General features: G+C 53.4%; 2 protein-coding genes across 4 annotated transcripts in view; both read left to right on the forward strand.

Annotated features, from left to right (window-relative positions):
• The window catches only part of LOC142466753 (uncharacterized), a 308,465-nt gene that overhangs the window by 270,359 nt on the left and 30,606 nt on the right, over positions 1-7,500 (forward strand). The gene's annotated exons all lie outside the window — the stretch shown is intronic.
• The window catches only part of LOC142466748 (uncharacterized), a 259,636-nt gene continuing 257,918 nt past the window's right edge, over positions 5,783-7,500 (forward strand). Inside the window, exon 1 of the mRNA XM_075572113.1 lies at positions 5,783-5,868. The gene's annotated coding sequence lies outside the window, so the exon portion shown is untranslated. The remainder of the gene's footprint in view (positions 5,869-7,500) is intronic.

A 7,500-nucleotide genomic window follows, 5' to 3' on the forward strand; every position in this document is an offset into this window, starting at 1 on the left:
GGGGTGAGGGGGCAGGGGGGGGTGAGGGGGCAGGGGGGGGGTTTGGGTGAGGGGGCAGGGGGGGGGGTTTGGGTGAGGGGGCAGGGGGGGGGTTTGGGTGAGGGGGCAGGGGGGGGGGTTTGGGTGAGGGGGCAGGGGGGGGGTTTGGGTGAGGGGGCAGGGGGGGGGGTTTGGGGTGAGGGGGCAGGGGGGGGGGTTTGGGTGAGGGGGCAGGGAGGGGGTGGGGGGGGGCTCTGGGTGAGGGAGCAGGGGGGGCTCTGTGCGAGGGAGAAGGGGGGGGCTCTGTGCGAGGGAGCAGGGAGTGAGGGGGCAGGGGGCGGTCTCTGGGTGAGGGAGCAGGGGGGGGCTCTGTGCGAGGGAGCAGGGGGTGAGGGGGCAGGGGGCGGGCTCTGGGTGAGGGAGCAGGGGGGCTCTGGGTGAGGGGAGCAGGGGGGGCTCTGGGTGAGGGAGCAGGGGTGGGCTCTGGGTGAGGGGGTAGGGGGGGGGCTCTGGGTGGGGGTAGGGGGGGCTCTGGGTGAGGGAGATGGGGGGGCTCTGGGTGAGGGAGCAGGGGGGGCTCTGGGTGAGGGGGTAGGGGTGGGCTCTGGGTGAGGGGGTAGGGGGTGCTCTGTGTGAGAGAGCAGTTGGGAGCTCTGTGTGAGGGAGCAGGGGGGAGCTCTGGGTGAGGGAGCAGTGGGGGGGCGGCTCTGGGTCAGGGGCAGGGGGGGGGTGTGATGGGAGCTTTGTGACAGGCTATGAATAATACACCACCCAAAGATATAACTGGGTTGAACCGGACGAGACTTAGATATGATAAATATAATTATTCCTTGAAAAAGGTGAACACACAAGATATACAAATAACAGACAAAATATGGACACTTACTTAAAGGTTAGGACAAGAAAAGCCATCACGATACAGGATGGGCCATTTCTTCCATAATTCAGTTTCTGATGAAGCCATCACAGCAATACATGAAGATCATGAAGACATGAGGCACATTTGAGTAAGGTGCTGACTCTGGTTTAAATACCATTTCAAACCCATCTCTTAACCCTAGATGCCGAGGTGGCTGGAAAAAATCTCTTTGAAGCAGATTTTGGCTTCCATTGTAAGTGTGAAGTATCACACTTAAAAACACTCAGTTCCTTGGTTCCTGCCCCAGTATAAACAATTAGGGCAGTTACCTTTTGATCACCGGGCTATGCTAATTCTTGCAGGATGCTCTCCCTGCCCTATTAGCATAGCAGATGGCGGTCTGCATTGTCAGAGCAGATCCAAAATCCCATATACACTGTAAATAACTTCAGTTCAGTAGTACTTACTGGCACTCGAGACATAATAATACATTCCGTCAAGCATGACGCTCCCAATGATACTAAATATTACCGTGTAGTACTAAAATTAAGAGAAATATTAATATCTGTCTCTTAGGACTGGCTAAGCATCAGGTGTCTGTAATCCTTATGTGCGAATCAGTCCCACGAATACACATATGTAGCTTTTAGCACATTCATCCGAGGACATCTCATAATATTCTTATATTTAATAATGTCACTCATTCTGTAGCCCCACTCCTAAATCAGGGGTGTTGGGCAGGATACTATGGTTTGTAAGTGTGAGTTTTAACACTCACAAACCACTCCAGCTTCCTCCAAACATTTGGTCGCATTCCTTAGTAGGCAGGCATCTTTGAGGGTAACTTAAACAAAGGGCTAGAATCACTATTCAACTATTAACCCTTGCCCTCCCGGATGGATCCCAGTGTTTGTGTGGCGCAGTCACTGGAACAGAAATAATACATTTTTACAGGGGAATAAACAGTTGGATGGCTGAAGCAAGACAAAACCACATTACTGGACCCCAGTCCAGTTAACCCCTTGCTTCCCAGGTGAGAGTAGAGGGTGGCCAAATGGGGTGTAACCCCTTTAATCCCGGGTCAAATCCCCTCTCTCTTGACAGGGGGCTCTGGGTGAGGGGGCAGGGTGGGTGCTCTGCGTGAGGAGGCAGGGGGGGGGACTCTGCGTGAGGGGGCAGGGGGGGGAATCTACGTGAGGGGGAAGGGGGGTTCTGCGTGAGGGAGTAGGGGGGGGTTGCGTGAGCGAGTGGGGGGGGGTGGAACTTGTTATTAACTTGCAAAATAAATGAAATGATAAAATCAGGACAATCTGAATTTCAAAGACAAAACCAGCAGCCCTAGGTTAGTTTCAGCAGGGACTAAGGACTGTTATATACTGTGCGGCCGGGCGCGCGTACACGTGCCACACACGTTTTGTGTGTATACTGTGCGTGAGTGTGTGTTTAAATAAGTTTTCAAATAATTAAATAAATCATTTAATAATTTTTTTTTAATAACATCATACATACATATACACACACATACTTACATTTTCAGCAGCACGTATTCATTCTTTTACTCATCTTCCCCCCTGTCGTCCGCTTCCACACACGCGCACGGCACCATTATAGAATGGCTGACTAACCTCATCAAACTAAAACTGCCGCCCGCACTATAGAACTTCTCCCCCCCGTGCGCTCTCTCCGCCGCCCCCCGTGCGCCCTCTCCACCCGCCCCCCCGTGCGCTCTCTCGCGCCCCCCTCCGTGCGCTCTCTCGCGCCCCCCTCCGTGCTCTCTCTCGCGCCCCCCTCCGTGTTCTCTCTCGCGCCCCCCCTCCGTGCGCTCTCTCGCGCCCCCCTCCGTGCGCTCTCTCGCGCCCCCCTCCGTGCGCTCTCTCGCGCCCTCCGTGCGCTCTCTCGCGCCCTCCGTGCGCTCTCTCGCGCCCCCCGTGCGCTCTCTCGCGCCCCCCGTGCGCTCTCTCCCGCGCCCCCCCCCGTGCGCTCTCTCCCGCGCCCCCCGTGCGCTCTCTCCCGCGCCCCCCCGTGCGCTCTCTCCCGCGCCCCCGTGCGCTCTCTCCCGCGCCCCCGTGCGCTCTCTCCCGCGCCCCCCGTGCGCTCTCTCCCGCGCCCCCCGTGCGCTCTCTCCCGCGCCCCCCGTGCGCTCTCTCCCGCGCCCCCGTGGGCTCTCTCCCGCGCCCCCCGTGCGCTCTCTCCCGCGCCCCCCGTGCGCTCTCTCCCGCGCCCCCCCGTGCGCTCTCTCCCGCCCCCCCCCGTGCGCTCTCTCCCGCCCCCCCCCGTGCGCTCTCTCCCGCCCCCCCGTGCGCTCTCTCCCGCACCCCCCGTGCGCTCTCTCCCGCCCCCCGTGCGCTCTCTCCAGCCCCCCCCCCCGTGCGCTCTCTCCCGCCCCCCCGTGCGTTCTCTCCCGCCCCCCGTGCGTTCTCTCCCGCCCCCCCTGCGTTCTCTCCCGCCCCCCCGTGCGTTCTCTCCCGCCCCCCCCCGTGCGTTCTCTCCCGCCCCCCCCACTCCATTTGCCCCCCCCTGGCCTCCCACTCCGTTTGACGCCCCCCCACTCCGTTTGCCCCCCCACTTTGCGCCCCCCACCTCCCCTCTCACTCCATTTGCCCCCCCCACCTCCCCTCTCACTCCGTTTGCCCCCCCCCACCTCCTCTCTCACTCCGTTTGCCCCCCCACCTCCTCTCTCACTCCTTTTGCCCCCCCACCTCCCATTTCACTCCGTTTGCCCCCCCACCTCCCCTCTCACTCCGTTTGCTCCCCCCCACCTCCCCTCTCACTCCATTTGCTCCCCCCCACCTCCCCTCTCACTCTGTTTTCTCCCCCCCCCACCTCCCCTCTCACTCCGTTTTCTCCCCCCCACCTCCCCTCACTCCGTTTTCTCCCCCCCCACCTCCCCTCACTCCGTTTTCCCCCCCCCACCTCCCCTCACTCCGTTTTCTCCCCCCCACCTCCCCTCTCACTCCGTTTGCTTCCCCCCACCTCCCCTCTCACTCCGTTTGCTCCCCCCCACCTCCCCTCTCACTCCGTTTGCTCCCCCCCACCTCCCCTCTCTCTGTTTGCTCCCCCCACCTCCCCTCTCACTCCGTTTGCTCACCCCCACCTCCCCTCTCACTCCGTTTGCTCCCCCCCCACCTCCCCTCTCACTCCGTTTGCTCCCCCCCCACCTCCCCTCTCACTCCGTTTGCCCAAAGCTTGGGAGAGCGTGCGTGCCCGCCCATGAGTCTGTGCGCATAGCTTGAGGGTGAACAGGAGGATTCCCACTCACAGAGGTAAACGCCAAGCGCATAGCGCGGTCAGCGCCAGCGGGGACGCAGCCTAAGGCCGCGCTTATAGCGATGCGACGTCGCCCGAAAACAAATGCATTGTCGCCGCGTGCGCGTTTATTGTAAGGGCGGCGTGATTTTTTGAAGCCGGGAATATTTGATTTTTTGGGGGGCTGTCACACCATGTGGCAGCCCCGGAACCAATCAATGCCTTGGTCGCCCGCAAAGCGAAATACAACTTTTGCTAACGGCGACGGGTGACGTCACGCGTCGCTATCGCGGGCACTATACGCACCGCCTAAGAGACACAGATAACAGCCCAGGAGTCTTGACAAAGCAGCAGACGCGAAACGATCGTCGACAGGGGCTTTTTAAACTAGCAGTGTCAGCTTTATCTTACCGTCTCAATAGTGGACTGCAATATAACTATGGCTGCGATTTTGAGGTGAATGGTTTGGAACGCCATCATTATAGTCACTATAGCGAACTTAGCACTCCACTGCTATACTTATTACAGCGTTTTGAAGCGGAACGCACTCCTGCGTGCAACCTGATTCAAACGGGGGCAAACAGCTGACGCACAGGGAGCTTCTTACGCCCGTTATTCCCAGTGCCCTGATAGCATTTCACTGTTATCTAACTGCCACTGATGGTAATTTGTGACCACAGGGGACTCAGAGCATGGGGCTATATAGGGCTAAACTCTAGCTATACATTACTATACTGAGGAGAAGCAATTAAGGCTACATTCTACTGTTCCTCCATCTGTATAGCAATTTGGTGACAACTAGACATACAGACTATAATAAACCTAAACACTACAGCATATATAGCGATGTTCAGCTAAATCATATAGCAGCTGACGAGATCTACCATCTGCAGTTCCACATTACTATACTCCTCACCTTGGCCAAGAGGGAGTATTATTACTTACCTATACCAACTCAAGCAATTAGACACTGCTACCCTTAGACCGACAATAGGGGTCTATCTTCATGTAGCGATCCGCTACTTCTGGCACAGCACCAGTCATCTGACATATTCATGTCATGATTATTTTTTCTTTGTACACCATTTATTTTAATACCTAATTGATAAATAAAGATTACTTTTAATTAATACAAAAACCACTATTGATATTTGAGTGCTACATCAACTGAGTTCTTTTTCTTTTGGTTTATAACAGGTAAGGGGGTTCAGTGCTTAAAAATTACGATTTGTAGCGGAGAGTTGGCATGTCTGCAATCGCAAGAGAAATTTTGCTGTTCGTTTTTATTGCTTGCAATGTTATGGAACATTTTATGCCTGTGAGTGGTTGCGTAGGCAGGGCCCAGTGCACTGCTTTGCGCGGGGGCCTATAATGCTGTTTAGATGGCCCTGTGGAGGGGGTGTTACTTTAGTTGTATTACGGCTTCAGGGGTAATGTCATATCCAGGTTACATCCTTCATATCAACATTGCCCAAAAGGGAGGAACTGAAGCAGCTTTACTGGAATATATTAAGGACCAAGAGGAGTATCACACATCTACATGCAGAAGAAACTATCTTTCCCTAGCACAGTGCCTGGGAAATGTTACTGTCTTGTTTCTAATCTACACAATATGTGACGCGTGATCCGTTTTGAAGTCTAAAAACTACAGCTCCCATGATCCCCTTAGTGTGAGCATGCGCAGTAGGACACAGAGCTGTGACCTGGATGTAGTCAGTGTCTCCACCTCCGGGAAAGAAGATGAAGAAATAAAGTGGTGCAGGAGGCACACAGGAGCCTTTTCTGTAAGTAACTTACGTTGTATTCAAAGCATCAGAGCAGGTATATGCAAACACGTGGCGTTTCAGGACAGACACGTCCTCTCCTGAGACCATACACCTTACTGCAATAAAAGAACTATTTACTTACACAAAGCGCTTACCCTAAAAAATACCCATTGGGCAAACGTGCCTAGTGTACTCATAAAGCTATACCTAAAAGGTGAAGGATGTGACCGACCCCAAATACAGAGACCCCACGTGTATACATAATAGTGACTATGGGTTTGATCTTAATATCTTCTCCCAAAAATAAATGGGCCAACTCGTATATCAACAAGTTAAAGCATTGAACTATAGTCCCAATCAAAGGAGTGTAATAGATCAGTCCAAGGTTGAAGAAGCCGCTTTAGGGACAAGACAGACAAGTCTTCCAAAACTTGTCAAATGCAGAACTTGAACACACAAATCAAATCACAGGCACAGAACAGTACAATACCAGTCTCGTATATGGTTATGAAAACCAGTCCTGTTATCCACGTCGATGGCTTTAGACATGTCTTTCCTCAACGGTGTTTCCTATGGATATAAAAGGGACAAACCACTGCTCCGCACCTTTGATTATGGGGCCTGTGTCACCCTGACAAATGCCTACTTTCAAGAATGAAGTTGATCACTGGCAAAAAAATGAGTATCTTTAATCCCTTCCCCTGCGCTTGATCAGGACCACACCTGCATTCCTTCTCCAAGATCTCCAACAATGCGTGATTCTCCCAAAATAAAGTGAAATAAAAAGTACCTAGTGTAGTACTGATTAAAACATTTATTAATACACACACATAAAAAAAACACCGTGTGTCTGCACGTGTTGCACGACACAAATTGCCGTCCGCGGCTTGAGCCTCCTGAGTGGTTGCACTGCTCTCCTCCGTTCGCAGCCTCTCCAGCGTTGTTCAGCGCCATTGCTACCCGTTTGTAGCCTTAGGCTGTGTTTATAGTGGAGAGTGGCCACGCTCTCCAGCGCTGATGCTCACCTCTCGCTTACCAAGCGGCTGCTTTTCATGTTCTTGCCCCTCATACAGAGCGTGTGCTCTGGTAGGCGGGGCTTGTGGGCAGGCGGGTCGGGAGGCGTACCTGACAGAGATGTCATTGTGCAGCAACGTCTCCACAGGGGGAAACGTCACAGTCCAGCGACCACGAGGAACCAGCGATGCACAAAGAAACAGACTGATGGTTACTTTGAGGTATGTTTGTACCCCAAAATATATATTTATATGTGTGTACACATATATTTGCATCATTGTGTGTATGTACCTATTAATTTGTGCATAATTTATTGTGTGTATCCGTATTATTGATTAGAAGCACGGTTTTTAATCTGTTTTTATCTGTGTGTGTGTGTGTGTGTGTGTGTGTGTGTACATACATACATACATACATACATACATACATACATACATACATACAGTGTTCGACAAACCTATACATCTGCATGCCCCGGGCGAGTGGATTTAACACTGGCGAGCTCCTATTGGCCCAAGCAGCACACGTGGTTTTTTTTTTTTTTTTAATTTTCCCTGTGCGCGCTGCTATTTTATTTCCCCCGCTCGCGCTGGAGAAAAAAAAAAAAGCCGGAGGCAGGTTCATGTTGCTGCAGGA

Source organism: Ascaphus truei, chromosome 15, assembly GCF_040206685.1.
Source record: "Ascaphus truei isolate aAscTru1 chromosome 15, aAscTru1.hap1, whole genome shotgun sequence".
In the NCBI taxonomy this organism is placed as follows: Eukaryota; Metazoa; Chordata; class Amphibia; order Anura; family Ascaphidae; genus Ascaphus; species Ascaphus truei.